Raw genomic sequence first — 20,544 nt, 5'->3', positions numbered from 1 at the left:
GTGCAAGAACGCAGCAAACATGCAGGTATTGAGTTTTGCTGCAAAAAAAGTTGCATTTTTTTATGCACAAGACAAAAGTACCTGATAAAAACACCGCAAAACCTGCTTCTTTACTGCCAAGATTGCAGGTGATACCTGCAGAAAAACACAGCAAAAACACAATAAGTGAACATGGCCTTAAGGCTGTGTGCCCACATTGCGTTTTTATGCTTTTCCGCCGCGTTTTTGCCGCAGCGGAAACGCTAATAAAACGCATCTCCATGCAATCCTATGGGATTCCGCAGTTGTTGGTTCAATGCTGCGGATTTTTCTGCTGCGGAATCGCATAGAGGTAAAATCCGCAGCATGTCCATTATTTCTGCAGAAATGCAGCGATGCCGCCGCCGTAGGATTGCATTGAAACACTCACTTTACGCATGTGGCTATGCCCACCATGTGTAAAGTGAGCGCTTCATGTGCGGATGGTACCCAGGGTCTGGAGGAGAGAAGACTCTCCTCCATGCCCTGGGTACCATATCCCTGTAAAAAGAAGAATTAAAATAAAAAATAGAGATATACTCACCTTCTGTTGGCCCCCGGAGTCCTCCCGCCTCTCAGCCACACTGCCGGCATCTTCCGTTCCCAGGGGTGTATTGCGTGAATGACCTCTGATGATGTAGCAGTCTCGCGAGATGCTACGTTATCAGAGGTCATTGTCGCAATGCATCGATGCGGCAGTTGCCGGCAGCGTCGCTGAGAGGCGGGACGACTCCAGGGGCCAACAGAGGGTAAGTATATCTCTATTTTTAATTTTTATTTTTATTTTTAAGATTCTATCTTTTACTATTGATGCCGCATAGGCAGCATCAATAGTAAAAAGTTGGTCACACTTGTCAAGTACTATGCTTGACAAGAGTTACCCACCTGTCATCACTTTTCCAAAAAAAAGCTTGCAAAACGCTTGTGTTTTGCGGGAAACGCATATATTTCCGCATGCGTTTTACCCGTGGCAGGGAGTTGCGGAAATGCTGCAGACATTTCCGCAGCATTTCTGCATCGTGGGCACTTAAGGCCCCGTCACACATAGCCATCTCGCTAGCGAGATCGCTGCTGAGTCACAACTTTTGTGACACAACAGCGATCTCAACAGCGAGATCGCTGTCTGTGACAGCGATCAGCGACCGCCCCCCCTGCCGGTATCGCTGATCGCTGCAAAAAACCTCTGGACATTTTCTTCGTCGCTAATCTCCCGCTGGCCAGCACGCATCGCTGCGTGTGACAGGCGGGAGACCAGCGATCAGCTGTAAAATAATAAAACAAATATTGTTATTCTCACCTTCCGGCGTCCCTCGCAGTCTTCCCGCCTCTCTCCACGCTCCCGGTCCCAGTAATCCTTTGCAAGAATGACCGCGAGACTTCGCGATCCCGCGAAAACGGACATCATCGCGGTAATTCTCGCAAAGGATTACTGGGACCGGAGCGTGGAGAGAGGCGGGAATGCTGCGCGGGACGTCGGAAGGTGAGAATAACAATATTTTTTATTTTAATTCTATTTTTTACATGGATCCATGACATCAGCTCTAAAGAACACAGCGACGCCGTGCACTCAGCGTCGCTGTGCTAATCGCTGGTGAAGCTGTCTGTTTGACAGCTCACCAGCGATCACATAGCGACTTACCAGCGATCCTGACACGTTGATATCGTTGTCGGGATCGCTGGTAAGTTGCTATGTGTGACTCCAGCTTTAGCCTTAAACTGAATTAGATGCGGAATATCTGCAAGTAAAAAAATAAAAACTGCACTTGCCTGAACAAGCATAGAGCATAGTAAGGGAATGGTTAGTGGATTATGACTAAAAGGGGTGCATTCGAAATTGGTGTATGTAACGGGAGGGGGACAGTGTGACAAACATCTGCATTTGCTGTGAATTATGCTTGTATACGTTAATGTAAAGACAGATGGACTATTTTTTATTTTTTTTACTCACTATAGGCCATTAATTCCACAGCGCTTTACATAAATTATTATCACTGTCCCCGATGGAGCTCACAATTTAGAATCCCTATCAGTATGTCTTTGGAGTGTGGGAGGAAACCAGAGGAAACCAGAGGAAACCCACACAAACACGGGGAGAACATATGAACTCTTTGCAGGTGTTGTCCTTGGTGGGATTTGAACCAGATCTGCAAGGCTGCAGTGCTCACCACCACCATGTATGAAAAATTCTGTAATAGGAAGTCGGAACAGTAGGAGGTAGTTGTTGTCACCGGAGATTGCCCAGTATATAAAGATAATGCAATCTGTTATGGGGACCCACCTAATTCTTAGTTTCATTGCTGCTGGCCATTATCAATTCCTCATAATGAAATAATGTAAACCATGCTTTTTAGCTTTCATGGCAGCACATCGTCCCGTGTAAGGCCGTTTTTGCACGTTTGGTGGTCCTATTACTGAGTAGCCACAGATCTGACCCCGGCCATGTGTAACCATAATGTTCTGTTAGAGCCTCGTAGCACAACGTACCGTAAAGCTGCTTGTTTTACGATAGGCTCTTGAGTGCAAATATTCAGGACTAATAACAGTTGTCATATTACAGGACTGCTGTGGCCGTCTGGAGGGATGGACTCTTACGCAGTCTCTTGTTTAAAATCTCTCTCTATCTCATATATATATATATATATATATATATATATATATATATATATATATATATTTATATATTTTTTAGTGGTAAATGACTGAGTGTGCAGGCGGCTGTAATTTCTCCTATTCCTTACTATGGTAAGATGTCTTGTCCAGGCTGAGCAGTCTGCTGCGCCATTCTTTAAAGAGCTCATATTTCTCTCTAAATGTGGCTGAGGGGGGAAGTAAAGGTGGGGGGCAGCATCAGGTTACACGTTCTGCGTTCCAGAGTTTGCAGCGACACTTGAAGACTGGAGCCTTGCTGACTAGGAGAGAGCTGCAGTCTCTGCGTTCAGCACTGCCCTGCCCCCACTCTCTATGGGATCGCACACTACATTTTACTACAGCTTTCTTTTCTCACACAATACCTTTGTGTCCGCATATTTTCTTTTCTGTTCTTGTATCTTGTTATGTATTGTTGAACGTGCTATTGGAGGAGCACACTATGATGCTGCTCCAAAATCCCGACAGAAGTGGATTACTCACTGTGAAGTTGATGGGATCATTGTGTCCGTAGGTCCATGACTGTCTGCAGTTGGTGGGTGCTGGGATCTCCATTTGGCAGATTGGTAGTTTACGTTTTGAATTGCCGCAGGCAATCGGTCACAGGACCCCATACACTCTAGGCCGGAGTCACACTACCATAAAACACAGCCATGGGCTATGCGATAAAACCTCTCATAGCACTCTGCCCAGTGTTACGCTATGGGGCAGCTCACATCTGTGGGTATTTTCTCATGCCGATTTGCAGCCTGCTGTGATTGGCAGTGAGACTCGACTCACTCGCACCCATACAGGTCTATGGGTGCTAGTGAAATGTCACACTGCACCAAGTTATCACCTGAGTGCAGTGCAATATAAGCTGGCAGCAGAGGAGATGGAGAAATTACTTTCTCTGTCTCCTCCACAGCTGTGCTCTGATCCTGTCATGCCAGAGGATCGAAGCAAAGTAGCATGACACTTGGCTCCCACTCAAAGCAGAGCAGGAGCCGAGGGTCATTAATGAGTGTGACTTTGGCCTTAGACTTATAGACTATTGGCGGGTTCAACAGGTTTATGCGACCTTCCGACTCGTCCCGGCAGATGGTGCCAGGGGGAGAGAAGAGTCCTGTTGGATTTCCAGTGGTTGCTCTTTCTGTTCTCTGGCAAATTGCTCCTCTGGCAGCAGTTTTATCATAGTGGACATAGCAATGTATGGCTGATCCTAAACAGCCTGTGTTTGGGAGAGTCGGCAGGTATGGCTGTGTACCACCAAACTATAACAGAGTCCACTGCCCTCCCATAAACATTAAATTATTGGTTGGTCCCTTCTTAAAAAAATAAATAAAAATAACTTCAGTATACATGGGACCCTATAAACTTAGGTATTTTGCAGTCAACATGCAAATTACTTTATCTAACTTGAAAAACTGTATGTGGGGACAATAAGCATTTGATACACTGCCGATTTTGCAAGTTTTCACATCTGCAAAGAATGGAGAGGTCTGTAATTTTTTTTGAGGTACACTTCTACTGTGAGAGAGGGAATCTAAAAATAAAAACCAGATAATCACATTGTATTATTTTGTAAATTTAAATTGCTTTTTATGAAAGTATTTGATCACCTACAAACCAGCAATAATTCTTGCTCTGATAGACCTGTTAGTTTTTCTTTAAGAAGCGCTCCTACTGCACTCATTACCTGTATTAAATGCCACTGTTTGAGCTCATTACCTTTTTATAAGACACCTGTCCACACACTCAATCACACTCATACCTTTGCATCATGGCCAAGACCATAAAGCTGAGTAAGGACACAAGGGACAATTGCAGACCTGTGAATCTTCCTCGGTCTGGGGCACCAAGCAAGATTTAGCCTTGCAGGGTAAGGATGATTCTGAGAAAGGTCAAAAATAAGCACAGAACTAATCGGGAGGACCTGGTCAATGGCCTGAAGAGCGTGGAGACCAAACCATTAGTAACATACTACGCTGTTATGGATTAAAATCCTGCAGGGCACGCCATGTCCCCCTGCTTACGCCAGCCCATGTCCAGGCCGTTTGTAGTTCCCCAGTGGCCATCTAGATGATCCAGAGGAGCCATGGAAGAAGGTCAGATGAGACCAAAATAGAGTTTTCTCTAGTCACCTTCCACAACAGCATAGGAGGTTGTCTCCATACCCTAATGGGGGACAGGAAGCACAAAGAGGTTAAAAGCCCCTCCCACCTCCTGTTTGCCAGTGTCTTTCCTGTCCCCCTTGGGGCATGGAGAGGTTATTTTTTTCTGTATGCTGTGTGGCCGGCGCTGCAGTGTACCGGTGTTTACGCCGGACAGTGGTGGTTGTGGACTCCTTTCTCCTCCGTTCTGCTCCCGCCTCCCTGCTGGCGGTGGATTAGGGACCTTCCTGGCCCACCATTGCCCCTCTTGGGGGATAAAGTGGGCCAGTGATCCCCATATCCGGAGACCTCCCTGAGCTCTCCGGCTCTCTTCCTCCTCCGCGTTTGCTGTTCAGCGACCTGGAAGTGACATCACAGGGCGTGGGTCACTTCCGGGCCTTGCGTTCCATGGTGGAACGCATGCACTTCCGGTTTCGGCTCTCTGAAGCCTCCGGATGCCCGAACTGCGAACCAGCTGACACCTGCTCAGGACCCGGAGGGGGAGGAGGGGAAAGATTGTATAGCGCTGAGGGCAGGGTCTATTTCTATATAAACCTGCCAGAAGACACCTTCAGATAAGACTAAGTCCCTGCAGTATGGATGTTGTCTGCTTCCTGCCCTGGGTCTGCAGAGCCCAGCGCTGCCCTAGCCTCAGTGAGTCTGGGGGGGGGGGGGTCCTAACCGGGGTCCTGTATTCAGAATAGTGGGTCCCTTTTGAGTTATACTTCTCTCCCTACTCTTCGTAGGGAGGCAAGTCTGCCCACAGAGACCCGGCCAAGAAAGTCCTTAAATATGCAATCTGTAATAAGGTTCCATCTCGATGGGAGAGGAAGCTTCATGTCAGGGGTGTACGGATAAAGTTAGAGCTGAACATCCCTCGCTCCTGGATGAGATATGTTCCCTTGTAAAGTAGCAGATACAATCCTCCTTGGCTGTCTTTACACCTCCTCCTCCTTCACAGGGACCATCAGCTCTTAAGAAGAGGAAGTTCCGAATTGAGGACTCTGAATTGGATTCTTAGGACTCTTTTAGCTTGGCTTCAGGGATTTGGGAAGAATCAACATCCCGTAGAATATCCGAGGCTAAGAAATATTTCTTCTCCTTGGAATATATGGAGGAATTAATTAGCGCAGTACGTTACACTATGAGCTTGAAGGAAGAACAGGTTCCCTATACAATCCAAAATGAAATATTTAGAGGGTTGAAGGCAGAAAGGCAAATTGGTTTCCTAGTCCATAAGAACATCATGAACATGATCTCTCAAGAGTGGGAGTTTCCGGAAAAACAGCTGTGCATCCCCTCGGAACTTAAGCATAGGTTTCCTCTAGAGGGTGAATTTATTAGCTGGGATGTTTCTAAGATGGACGTACAGGTAGCAAGAGTAGCCAAGAAGACTTCACTCTACTTTGAGGACTCTTCCTAACTTTAAGACCTAATTGATAGGAAGGGTGGAGAGCCTCTGCTTCCTCTCTTAAGATGAACATAGCATCCACCTGTGTTGCTAGATTCCTCTTTCTGTGGATGGATCAGTTGGAGAGTCATATCTTAAGGGACCTTAAGAGGAGAGTTGTTAGATTCTCTCCCGCTACTTAAGAATGCTACTGGGTTCTTGGCGGATGCCTCGGCCGAATCAGTTTGTATCGCTGCTAGGTCCTTGGTCCAATCCAATGCTGCTAGAAGGGCCCTATGGCTTACAATGTGTTGTGGGGATGTCACCTCCAAAATTAAACTTTGCTCCATCCCATTTAAGGGCGAGTATGTCTTCGGGCCAGCCCTTGATGAAATTCTGGAGAAAGTCACAGATAAAAAGACTCTTCCTAAGCAGAAGCCTGCTAAGAAGTGTTTTTTTTTTTCATTCCTCTCTGCCTCAGACCTCTCAGGCCAAGGGTAAAGGAAAAACTGGGAGATGGAGCTATGCTAAGGGGAAGGGCAAGAACATCCTTGTCCTCCAGCAGCAGCACCAGGACAAGCAATGACTCCGACCCTGTAGGAGGGAGGCTTTTGAATTTTTTACTTCAATGGCTGGCAATTTCCAATTGCCGGTGGATCCTCAATGTTATCAGGGACGGCCTCCTTATAAAGCTCGAATCCTCCTCTCCTCGGGGTCTAATAGTCACCTCCCTACCATCTCTGTGAGCCCAAGACTTATTGATGTCGAAACTTCTGGAGCTGCTAAAATCAAAGGTAATCTCACCGGTACCAGTGTACTAGCAGGGAAGAGGTCACTACCCCCGCCTCTTTCTTGTGAAGAAACCTTTGGGGGATGCACGTGTAATAATAAATCTGAAGGGTGTCAGCCGTCAAATTGTGTATCGAAGTTTCAAGATGGAGTCGATGAAATCGGCGATTCAATTGGTAAGACCTCATTTTTGTATGGCAACCATTGACCTGAAAGATGCTTATTTTCACGTCCCAATTCATCCTCGCCACAGGAAATACCTAGGAATTGCAGTCTTACAAAACCAGCAAGTGAAACACTACCAATACAACGTGCTTCCCTTTGGAATATCTTCAGCACCAAGGGTTTTCTCCAGAATGTCAGAGACCGTGTCCTACATCCGGGGGCAGGGCATCTGTACTGTGCCTTGTCTGGACGACCTGTTAATCATAGCTCCATCTGCTCAGACACTCGGGACTCATGTACTGAGGTCACTGGACATTCTACAATCCCTGGGGTGGCTCCCAAATCTAAAAAAAAAAGTCAGCGCTCCAACCCTCTACAACAAGAAGGTTTTTAGGAGTGCTACTGGACTCAGGAAAGCAGATGTCCTTCCTACAAGAGTATCATTGCCTGATATGACCAGCATTTCTGGGTTCAGGAAACAGAGGTCTCCTACTCTTCGGGCAGCAATGTCTGTCCTAGGTTCTTTGACCGTCTGCATCCAATCAGTACCTTGGGCTCAAAAGCTGAAGTTAGCTGCTTGGCTACTTAGGCCCAGGTGTTACTTACACAGGGGCTTTCGGACAGAGTAATTGCTTCCTTACAGATTCCCAGGAAACCAGTTACCAATGCCATTTACAACAATGTATGGAAAAAAAATTCATCCTGGTGCATGCCTAATGCACCAGACCCGTTCCACCCCAACATATAACCAATTTTCGACTTTTTACAGAGGGGGTTAGAGCTAGGCCTCAAGCCTAGTACCTTTTTAAAGGTTCAGGTCTCTGCCCTAAGCTCTGTATTTGACCAAGACTTATCCAACCACCGTTGGATTAAAAGGTTCATGATGTCAGCCCTTAGATGGTGTCCCAGGATACAGCCTGTTATCCCCTCATGGGATCTAAATATAGTTCTCAAGGGCCTCAGACAGCCCCCTTTCAAACCTTTATCCTCCTGTACCCCTCAGCTTCTTTCTTACAAAGTGACCTTCCAAGTAGCTATTACTGCGGCAAGATGTGTAGGAGACCTGCAGGCATTGTCTATAAGAGAACCATATCTAATAATCAGACGATTGTTTAGTTCTCCATCTTCGTCCTTCCTTTTTGCCCAAAGTTGTGTCTGATTTTCACCGTTCACAGGACATCGTGCTCCCCTCCTTTTGCCAGAATCCAACAAATGCAAGGGAGGAGGAATTTCATATTCTTATGTTTAATTCCAAAGGGAGTTCGTAGCTATATTCCGCGCTGCCGCTTTAGACAAATTCCGGGAGAATGCTGTATGATTGCAGTGGTTTTATTCTACGCGTTTCAGGGGTCTCATGCCCCCTTCATCAGGAAATACAACAAAATACATACAGGTATCACAGACATAGGTTTGAAAGGATGCTGGATTTCAAAAAAATGAGCGCCAACAAGTCAGATGATGCAGTGTCAAAGTTCAATGACACCACATGGTTAACAGTTCACCTAGGATATATTACAAAAGTATGCGTATTTTAGAAGATTTTTTGATTAAATTTACATTTCCAAAAGAGATAATAAAGTCAAATTTATGATTTTAACATGGAAAAAAAGAAAAACTGAAAGAAAAAGGAAAGAACCGGACATCTGCTCAGGTGGACACGAACCTGCAAAAAGGGGGGGTTATTCCTGTTAAAAAAAAAAGGAAAATGGGTTTGAAAGATGCTAGATGCAGCAACACACCAGAAACTGTATAGCAGCAGCTCAGAATGAGAACGCAGGACAATTCGACAAAATAAATTCATTGCTTCATTGATACAAGGATCGTGAGCAAATTTTATATTTAGCATGAGGCACATAAAAAAGGGTTAATATATCAGTGACACACATGACTGTAGGAAAGTGCACATATTAAATGTCGTGTAGATTTAATATTTTCTCACTGACACTTTTTTGCATTATTGATGTGTTACTGTGCTCTGATGCTGTGAGTTTTTTTTAAAGTTCTACTTTCCCCATAATTCACCTGACTATACCCATATAACACATAATGCTTCTCCCATAACAACCCATTAAATATGATACTATACTGCATACAGATGCTGTACATCCATGAGCAACTCAGCCCGACAAATTACAAGTTGACGGTGCATGAAAATGTGTGTGAAGGTTTCTCTACTGTACTAATGTATAAGGTTTGTGCCTGTCCATTGGTGAAAAGCATGACTGTGATGTTTATGGTGGCAGATAAGTGAGAATATCAGCGTGATCAGTAGAAAACCTGGGATCTTAGTGAACCATGTTTCTGTGCAATTTCACTATTCTTCTTTTACTGGCTTTGACGGGATGATGTGGGATATTAGGGGTAGTAGTCCGGTGGCTCTGGCTGACGGGATGATGTGGGATATTATAGTGAGCGGGGCTATACACTCAGATAGATATCTATATATATATCTCTATTATTCATTATAATTTGTTATAACTAACCGTAGTTAGTTACTATGCCGAGGCAGCGCCGGGCTCTTCAGCTAGTATACTATATATGGCAGAACTTGGAGACCATCCTGTCAGATCAGAAGTATAGCTGTTGTCACGTGAATATTCATGTGACTGCTCACGGTCACCTTGCTGTTTCTCGCCTTGTTTCTGGTCACCTTGGTAAAAGCTTCCACTCTTACGTGACCACTACTTCGGCAGGTGAAAAAGACTTCCGTGAAGAATACTTCTCTTGTGTGATACTAAGATCACGCAGACCTTAATTACTAAGTAGAATAGTATTGTGCCTCAAATACCATACACACACAGCTCATCATAAAGTAGAATAGCATCGTGCCCTGTATACTGTACACACAGCCCTTTATCACTAAGTAGAATATTGTTGGCCCCGGGCCGTATACCGTACACACACAGCCCTTTATCACTTAGTAGAATATTGTTGGCCCCGGGCCGTATACTGTACACACAGCCCTTTATCACTAAGTAGAATATTGTTGGCCCCGGGCCGTATACCGTACACACACAGCCCTTTATCACGAAGTAGGATAGTATTGTGCCCCATATACCATACACACGCAGCACTTTATCATGAAATAGAATAGCATTGTGCCCCATATATTGTACACATAGCTCTTTATCACGAAGTAGAATAGTATCGTGTCCCATAGTCACATGTAAAGCACCATGGAATAAATGACGCTATAATATACTGTACACACAGCCCTTTAATACTAAGTAGATAGTATTGTGCCCCGTATACCGTACATGCAGCACTTTATCACTAAGTAGAATAGCATTGTGCCCCATATACTGTACGCACAGCTTTGTCACTAACCAGAATAGTATTGTGCCCAATATACCATACACACAGCCCTTTATCATGAAGTAGAATATTATCATACCCCATATACTGTACACACAGCTCTTTATCACTAAGCAGAATAACACCATGCCCCATATACTGTACACACAAAGCTCTTTATCACGAACAAGAATAGTATACTTTTCACAGGGTATTTAACATTTCAGAGTTGCATAACGACAGGAGCTGATGCTTGAAAACAAGCAGTCATTTATATTGCAGGTGTTGTATCCTGGTATCAATCATCAGTAGAGGGCGAGGTTTGTGTCTGTCATCACTCATGGCTTGGGATCCTGGAAGGTTTGGCACTACTAGAAGGCACACCTTTCCAACTATTAGTATTAAATGCTCTGATCATTCTTGTATAATCCTGAATGGAAGCCTGTCTTTGCATTCAAGGTAATGCCGGGAACTGCAGATTCCATTCTGCAATGCTTTAGGATTGTAGATGATAATGTTTCTTACTTGTTCTGTTGAACAGTATGGTGATGATCTGCTACTATCTAACACTTTTTTGTTCCACCTCATATAAACCCCACTTCAAAATAGCAGTGATCTTGATTTCTGTTTATCTCCGTTCAGTGCATTGATGTCTCTCATAGGATGTTACACAGATACAGCCAATTGCTAAGTGTTTGTCTAATATAGGAAGCCTGCCTTTAAGGAGGAACTTTAATTACATATTTCATGTTGAACTGGACAGTACAACAGAGGTGATTGTGCTATGAGAGGAGGATAGCTGCTAGATGGATTTGTAATGTTGCGCAGCTAAACTCAGCTGTGCTGCCTCTCCTCTATACAGACTACTGGGGCCTTTTATGAAAGATATGTCATCTGTGCTCAAATCCTAACACTTTTTGCAGGAGATTAGACAAGGAGATCATGCCTGTCATTGCATCTCACACAGTGGAGGCGTGGTCTTCTTTATTTTGAGTTTTGCTGCTTGCTTATGATTGGTTAGCATCATACTGGGAGAAGAACACTCCCAAATTACTTTTAAGGCTGGTTTCCCATTTGAGTCTGTGTGCGCAGCGTTTGATCCGCATAGATCGCATGCGTACATATATTTAACATGGTGTACGCAGGGACATGCGTTTGCATGCGATCCATGCTTTTGCGTACGCATGCGTCGTTTCGCTGTGTCCGGCAAACGCAACATGTTGCATTTTTTTGAGGCATCAAAAATCCGTCAAATATGCGCAGGCGGATGTGTGCGTCAAAGCACACATTACTGTCTATGGGAACGCATTGGTACGCATGCGTTCGATTTTTGCATGCGTTCTTCAAATTGTAAATAGAAATCCCATGAGACGCCCATTTTTGTCTGTCATATCAAACGCATGCAAAAAACCCTCTCAAATGCATGCGTTTGCGGATGATACACTGCGGACTCAAATGCTAATGTGAACCTAGCCTAAGTCCAAGTTGGTGTTGACTCATTAGTTGTCAAATACTTTGCTAATATCTCTGCACTAGTGAAGCAAAAATAACCCAAAACACTTCATTGCAGTCTGCAGCCACTATTACATCCGGTGTCCTGTTCAGCATGAAAATTTGGTGAAAGGTTCTCTTTAGGCCTGTTTCACACTTCAGATTTTTGTGTCAGTTAAAATCCCCCAAAATGGCGGAAAGCGGATCTGTTGCTAAACTGATGTGAACGAATGCCACGGACCGTTTTTTTGACGGATCCGATGAATGAAGAATTTTAAAGGAACCGTAGCCCATAGAGAGAGAGAGAGAGAATGAGAGAGCGAAAATGAGAATGAGAATTTTTCTGGCCGCCGAAGATGATTTCAGACGTTAAATTTCTGGCTGACTTCTTTCCTCCGGGCCTGCGCACTATAACATACGGATCCTGCAGCACAAAAAAAGTTGCATGGTCCGTTCGGGCATGTCGGCGGACGCAAAAAATTTGGCGGATCCGCAAAAAAGTGGATCCAACGGATGGCCATCCGTCAAGATCCGCCGGTAATGCAACTCAATGGGGAAAAAAAGGATCCGCAAAACAAAATGGCGGATCCGTTTTTTTTTTTGCAAAACGGCGGATTTTGACTGATGGTCACAAACGGAAGTGTGAAACAGGCCTTAGCAAATGGGTTTGCGTGTCTACTTATTATGTCACATGACTTCCGGGGGTCATTTTATATGCGGTCATTGGATGGTGCTGACTCTTCATGCAGACTTACAGCTACAGTGCTGTGCAAATTAATTGGGACAAAGCATTTTTTTAAGTAAAATCGTAAGTTGGTTACCAGTCAGTGATTCAAACCAGTTTTAACTGCTTTGAACAGGTGTGAGTTGATTTTGTGACGCCTCGCTGTGTGTGACGGGGATCAGCGACTGGCCCCCCTGCCGAGTATCGCTGATGGTGCTCGATCGTCCTGGGCCATTTTTTGCTCGCTGGTCTCCCACTGGCCAGCACGCATCGATGCGTGTGGCAGCGAGAGATAAGCGACGCTGGTTTCTAATGTAAACATCGGGTATCCAGGAGCTGCGGCTCTTGGATACCCGCTGTTTACCTTGGAAACCGGCGTATGTCGGATTGTTGGTGGGATCGCTGGGACATCGTTATGTGTAACGGGGCCTTTAGGGTGAAAATATGCAAAATAGGTCTAACCTAGTTGGAGAAATCCTGTCTCTCTAGTGACCCCTCCAGGAAGTTACTCTGGAAGTAAATTTCCAAACCTTTAAATATTTCTTTGCCCACAGTTTAATTACATCTTACTTTCAAGATGCATTTCCCATATTGTTATCCTGCCCTACAACATACCATACAGTTTGTGGCATATCATATACACTTGCCCCCCAAAATAAAGGGGACACTAAAATCCGACATCCTAGGTATCACTGAATGAAATATTCCAGTTGCAAATCTTTATTCTTTACATAATGGAATGTGTTGAGAACAATTAAAAACAAAAATGATCAATGAAAATCAAAATTAATATCCCATGGAGGTATGGATTTAAAATGATTTTCAAAATCAAAGTGGAAAATCAAGTTACAGGCCGATCCATCTTCAGAGGAATGCCTCAAGACAAGAAATGATGCTCAGTAGTGCGTGTGGCCTACCTGAACCTGTATGACCTCCCTACAACGCCTGGGCATGCTGCTGCTGAGGGGGCGGATGTTCTCTTGAGAGATCTCCTTCCAGACCTGGATTATAGCGTCGCACAACTCTTGGTCTGTGGTGCAACATGACAATGGTGGATATAATGAGTCATGATGTGCTCGATTGGATTCAGGTCTTGGGGAACGAGCAGGCCAGTTCATAGCATTAATGCCTTCATCATGCAGGAACTGCTGAGACACTTCAGCCACATGAGGCCTGGCATTGTCATTCATCAGAAGGATCCTATAGCCCTACTGCACCTGCATAAGGTTTTACAATTGGACTGAGGATCTCTTCCCGGTACCTAATGTCAGTCAGGGTACCTCTGGCTTGCACATGGAGGGCTGTGTGGCTTCCCCCCTAAAGAAATGCCTCCCCATACCATTATGGACCCACTGCTAAACCGGTCATGCTGGAGGATGTTTCAGGCAGAAGACTGATCTCCACGGCGCCTCCAAATTATATCACCTCTGTCACAAGGGGGCATTCTCTGCGTCTGGAGGAGAGAAGGTTTTTCCACCAACATAGAAGAGGATTCTTTCCTGTTAGGGCAGTAAGAGTCTGTAATTCCTTGCCTGAGGAGGTGGTGATGGCAAACTCAGTCGAGGGGTTCAAGAGCGGCCTGGATGTCTTCCTGGGGCGTAACAATATTGTATCTTGCAATTATTAGGTTCTTTAGAAGGACATAGATCTGGGGATTTATTCTGGTGGAATATAGGCCGAACTGGATGGACAAATGTCTTTTTTTCGGCCTTGTTAACTATGTTACTATGTTACATATGCTCAGTGTGAACTTGCTCTCATCCGTGAAGAGCACAGAGCGCCAATGTCGAATCTGCTAATCTTTGTGTTCTCTGGAAGATGTCAATCCCCCTGCATGGTGTTGGGCAGTAAGCACAACACCCACATGTGTACATTGGGCCCTCCTACAACCTTTAAGGAGTCTGTTTCTGACCGTTTGAGCAGACGCATGGATGTTAGTGGCCTACTGGAGATAGAGATGAAGACGGAGGTATCACTTGTGTGCTGCTGATAGAGAATTGTCGGTGAAATAAAATTATTTAAACAGGTTTAAAAGTCAACGCGTTTCGAGGTCATGCAGGACCTCTTCATCAGGACAAAGAGGTTTTAAATAAAATCATTTTATTTCACCGACAATTGGCTATCAGCAGCGCATGAGTGATACCTCCGTCTTCATCAAGCCAAAGAGAAAAGGACCAATGTATGATAAGCACACCACTTGTAATCATAAAATAAACAAACTTTATTGACAAACAAGTAAAAACATATGGGTCCCCACATACAGTATATGGTCCTAATAAGGTGCATACAATTACTAGGTTTAGGAGTTAACCAATCCCCTCAATAACAAGCATCCAAAAAAATGAAAAAATACATGAACAAAGCAGCATAATATAAAAGCCCATATATCCTGCCTACAAGGGTAACCATGGTCCGGTTTTGATGTAGCCCATATATATAAAACTTTGAGGAAGGGTATGTCAATAATGACCAGTCCAAGAAAAACCAATAGTGCTCAGGACCTATAAACTGCCCTTCAGAAGATCCTAACAGTAGTCCATACTGAAAAAGCATAGGACTGAGGATATAATGCCGAACCGGCCCATACAGTAGGTCTCAGAAAACAAGCCCAGCAATCCAATAATAAATAAATAAGGCAACCTGTGACCCGTCTGGACCGGAAAACAAACGGGGGGAAAACTCTATCAGCCCCATGCGTATTGACGTGTCAGGGCAAGTGACGACAAGTGCTCAAATCAAGTTTAAGTACCTGATCCACTGGTGATCAGTGAGTACCGGTGTGCGCCGAGCTCACAAATTGGTAGCGGTAGTCCCAACTTGAAGGAATCAGCAAAGTATGGGCAGACGTCTCTGCCCACACTGCAACCAACGTGCTTGTGCCGGCTGGAAAAACCCACAACGGCTCAGTCGGGCAAAGCTCAGAAGTAAATGAAAGCGTAAGAACAGCTCCCGGGAGAAGCACAAAGAAAAGAAACGCTACCAAAGTGCACCAAAGTCGCAGGGGCATAGGAGAAAAGGAGAGGAACCATGAAGGGGAGAGAAGAAAGAAAAAGCACCTGTGTAGGTGTTAAATAAATGTTTTTTTGCATAAAGGGGGATGGTCCAATGTCCAGACATACGAAACATGATTTAAGCAATATATTGATGAAGAATGGATGAAAAAATGAAACCAATGAAATAAGGAAAAAGAGGAAAAAAACAAAAAAGTGAAAACTAAAGTATGTAAAAAAATGAAAAAAGAAAAATTTAAAAAATATGAAAAGTGAAAGAAAAACAAATAAAGAAAATGAACAATAAAAAAATGTAAAAAGCTGAAAAATAATGAATTAATGAACAATAAATAAGCCTGAAAAATGACAACGCAGAAAATGAAATGTGTAAATGCATAAACGGACAAAAAAGGGGGGAAAAGGAAATTATGAAAATAAATGTGAATAAAAGTAAACAAGGAGAAAATATTAATCAGTGTATTAATACCATAATAATGACGCCTAAAAAATGAAGATGACGTAACAAAGAAAAGAAATGAAACCAATATTAAAGAAATAATGAAAATCCCCTTAGATCTTAGATAATTGCACACACATATATATTTGTATGCTATATGGAGCAAAAAGATGTACCAAGACGGATATTTTAAGAAAGTGCAAAACACTAAGCATATATGAAAGTGTATGTACGTGTGTATAAAGGACATACGCACCGTAAAGTGGTGTATATGTGTGAAGGATGATGAGGAAAATAATGAACAAATCTACCAAATATCCAGGAAAATAAACTTTATTCAAAAAAGAGGAAAAAGGAACTTTCTGGACAACCAAAAATACCGAGGTGTGGCCCTAAAAGATGGATAGAACAAACCAACGGATCCTAGTTACAAATTTGGGGTACCCTCCCTTTATACCTCCATCTTCATCTCTATATTGATAGTTTTGTTGACCGGTATCTGTGCAGCAGCTGTTGTGTGCCTGTTATGTGTTGCCATTCAGTAACGTAACAAGGTGACTGTATATCCCCTTTTTCTGACACCCCCATTGTCACCGGGTAAGACCCTATTGCGCTTTTTTTCTTTCCCAGTTCGTCCCTTCTGTTACTGGTCTGCTGGAGGTCATTTTGCAGGGCTCTGGCACTGATCCTCCTGTTCCTACTTGCACAAAGGAGGTGGTAGCGGTCCTGATGCTGGGTTGCTGCCCTCCTATGGCTCCCTCCTTCTCGTGTACTGGCTTGTCTCCTGATATCTGCTCCATTTTCTGGACACTGCTGACACACAGCTACCCCTCTTGCCACAGCTTGCATTGATGTGCCATCCTGGATGGGCTTTACTACCTGAGCAACGTCTGTTAGTTGTACAGTAGACACTGCCTCATGACAAAATGCAAAAGTGTCCAAAACAGCCAAAAATCATGAGCACAGAACCACTCCTTTTATAGCGGTTGTCTTGCTAATTTCTTATAAATTCTACCTATTGTCTGTTCCATTTGCAAAACAGCTGGACACATTGACTCACAGTCGGTGTTGCTTCCTAACTGGACAGGTTGATTTCATAGAAGTGTGATGGACTTGGCGTTACATTGTGTTGTTTAAGCGTTTCCTTTATTTTTTTGACCAGTGAATACTGGATGCTCTTCACTATCCCTTTGACACTTCATTTTCTTACTGGGGCTTATACTGTCACATGAGCCACTGAATCACTGACTTGAATGTCTTTGATACCTACTGTGTATTCTAAGGCCCCCAGACACATAAGATTAATAATCCAAATCTTAGATTTTGGTGGGACTGCCTGACCATTTTAATGTATGGGGTCCTTCTCTTCTAACATCTCATTTCTCTGTAGAGAATCTGTGACTGTGAGGGTACCGTTACACTTAGCGATGCACCAGCGATCCCGACAACGATATGGATCGCTGGTGCATCGCTAAGTGGTCGCTAGTGAGCTGCCACACAGACAGATCTCACCAGCGACATAGCAGCGGTCGGGGGTCGCTACTTACCTGTCAGACGCGGCGATCCTGGCGTCCTCCCGCCCGCGTCCACGCGTCGCTCGTCGGTGCCACAGAAAGCCCCCGACGAGAAATGGTCCAGGACGTTCTCGCGTGATCAGCGATAACCAGCGGGGGGGGAGCCGGTCGGAGGTAAGTATCGCACATAGCGATATCGCTAGCAATATCACTGCTGCGTCACAAAATCGGTGACGTTATAGCGATATTGCTATGTGTAACGGGCCCTTAAGACCGGGATCACCCATGCGAGAAACTCTGAAGAGTCTAGCCTCTGAATACCAGGCATGGCCCTTGGGAGTGGAGCGTGGGGCTGCATAGAAATACATGGAGCCGCACGCTCCGCTCCCAAGTGCCGGCGGCAGTGCCGGGTATTCAGATGCGAGACTCGTCCGAGTTTCTTGCATGTGTGATTCTGGCCTAAGGGGAATTTTCCTCCATCATTGTAATACTACCAGGTACTGCAGATCAACTTACATTGAATTGTATAGTAGCCGGTTTGTAGTATGCAGGTGTGTGAAGCTGTGGTGTCCCACTCCAAACAAGACTGGTTTATAGGGGTGCAAGGTGTCAACCCCTAACAATCTAATTTGGTAATAGTGGGAAACGCCTTTAATTAAGGAATTGCTTTGAGCAGTTGCAGTGCTTTCACCCTGGCTGTTGCTTTTCTTAGCAATGAAACAGAATCCAGAACTTGTATGACTAAAGCAGACAAAACTTCTCCTTTGTCGTCATTGTTAGGAAGATTTGTTATGTCTGTAACCAGTGTTAGTAACTCATATTCTGCATGCAACCTGGACCAATAAAATCCACAGACCCATTTTGTCAGGACCACATTAACCGCTTTCTGTCAGTAAGTAGTATGGCGGCACATTTAGGCTATGTTCCCACAATGAGCTTTTTGGTGCGTTTTTAACTGGTCTAAAACGCAGCATCTTAATGTTCTAGCAAAGTAGATAGGATTTATAGAATTCTTATGCCCACTGGGCTTCTTTTTAAAGGAACATAAAGAGACCTGTGGTGAGTTTTTCAAATGCGCAACATGTCAATTTCTCTTGAGGGTACGCTGAATTTTCTTAGCAGATTTTCACCCATAGACTTGCATTAGATGCAGAAAGTCTGCAAAAAAACACACGTTCGTTTCTGCAGTGGAAAAGCAAAGCGTTAAAGGGAATCTGTCACCCATATTTCGTGATTTCATGTAAAGATATCACCCAATTGCGCGTCCCATGCATGTGAAGACTTCTGGGGCATAGACCACGCTGGAATATACGGGCGCATGCGCAGTAGCGATTATATGCTTCGCCCACAGTTGGGCAAAGCATACTGCGCAGGCGCCGGTGGCCTTCACAATGCGCAAGCGCAGAAACCAACGGCGTCTGTGATATTCACAGATGAAGATTACGTGCAGCAAGCCGTGAACGGGGAGGGAAAGAAGGCGACTAAGCCACACCTATCAAACCGGACCGCGGCGATTTGCATACATCCCCAACAAGATCAAAAAGGTATTTATGCCTTAAAGGTGCGGGGTCGGGGGAGTCAAAAGCCCTAATAGAATCCTTATGGGACTCGCAATTGGGTGATATCTTTACATGATATCAAGAAATATGGGTGACAGATTCCCTTTAAAAACGCAATAAAAACACATGTTAAAAAACGCAATTAACTTACCGTATATACTCGTATAAGCGGAGTTTTTCAGCACATTTTTTTTGTGCTGAAAATGCTCCCCTCGGCTTATACACGAGTCATTGTCCAAGAAAGCTAGCGGGGGAGCAGCGGCAGGACCCGGCGGCTGTGACATCATACTCTCCCTCCTTGCGCCATTGAACGTCCCTGTATCTTTATTTTTCCGGTGCGGCAGCTCTTCCCCTGTGCTGAGCGATCACGTGGTACCGCTCATTAAGGTAATGAATATGCACGCGTCTCCACTCCCATAGGTCTGACCTGCTGGTCCTGTGGTTGTCGCCCAGCTTTCCACAACATATTGAGGCTCTCGGACTCCTTCATTCTGTGTTAGTTTTAAACCAGCTTTCTTAGAATCAGGTTGAAGACGTGTGGTTTTTTTTATTATTTTTTTTTTTATTTTTATATAGTTTACTTGTGGAATCAGATTTCATTTTTTTGGTTAAAAAATTCAGGTTCCTATACATTGTAAAAGCAATACAATAGTCACTTTTTTCTTCAGTTTTTGAGTGATTTTACCCTACAAACCTTTAAATGAGGTATGTATTCTATATATTGTGTAAGCGCTGCTGCTTGATCCCCTCTGCAGGGTTGCAGTCTCCCGGTGTCTAGCTCAGAAATTGCAAGTTACAAATGACTTGTTCTAATGGATTGGAAAGGAGGAGGTCGGTAACCTTGGGAGGAGGTCACAGGGATCCTGGAATTCTTCTTTAGTACTGCCATGAGTAGATAAGATTACCCGCTGGGTGGGGCAGCTCCGATTATTGCAAGCTTCCTTTTTTTTCAATTTGAAGTGATTTGTCCTGTTTCTGTCTCCAATGTTACATTGGACTGAATATATCTGTGCTAAGCAAGATCCGACAGGCAATACTATCATATTAAAGTGTATTTATGCCTTTCTTAAATTCCTTGTTTTTACCTTTTTCTAGGTCTGCAAAAATATGCATCAGTTTTACACCCCTTTGGAGTTAATGAACAGGAAATACGGGTAAAATTGCTGATTATCGCTCAGAACTTGGTTTTCCCAGTGCCTGAAGAGTTGGGGAAGGTAAGCAGAGTGTCTCATAATGAGTAATGCTTGAACCATGCACATTCTGCCATTTATACATTGGAATGAACCTGTTATGTTGTACCTGCTGTCCGATCTGTGCACAGCATGGTGTAAAGGTGGAGGAGCTGAGCAGAATGAGTTTGTTGGAAAAGAATGAG

At 44.2% G+C, this 20,544-nt stretch overlaps 1 protein-coding gene across 6 annotated transcripts in view; it reads left to right on the top strand.

Moving 5' to 3' along the window:
- Positions 1–20,544, top strand: part of BMPR1A (bone morphogenetic protein receptor type 1A) — a 151,799-nt gene that overhangs the window by 38,663 nt on the left and 92,592 nt on the right. For all 6 annotated transcript variants that reach the window (XM_073574865.1, XM_073574866.1, XM_073574867.1 and 3 more), the window contains one exon: positions 20,265–20,383. The gene's annotated coding sequence lies outside the window, so the exon portion shown is untranslated. The remainder of the gene's footprint in view (positions 1–20,264; positions 20,384–20,544) is intronic.

The sequence above is a fragment of the Dendrobates tinctorius genome, unplaced genomic scaffold, assembly GCF_039654945.1.
Source record: "Dendrobates tinctorius isolate UK_male_01 unplaced genomic scaffold, ASM3965494v1 ptg000040l, whole genome shotgun sequence".
NCBI classification, from domain to species: Eukaryota; Metazoa; Chordata; class Amphibia; order Anura; family Dendrobatidae; genus Dendrobates; species Dendrobates tinctorius.
The sequence above is the reverse complement of the archived record's forward strand: the minus strand, read 5'-3'. Positions and strand labels throughout refer to the sequence as shown.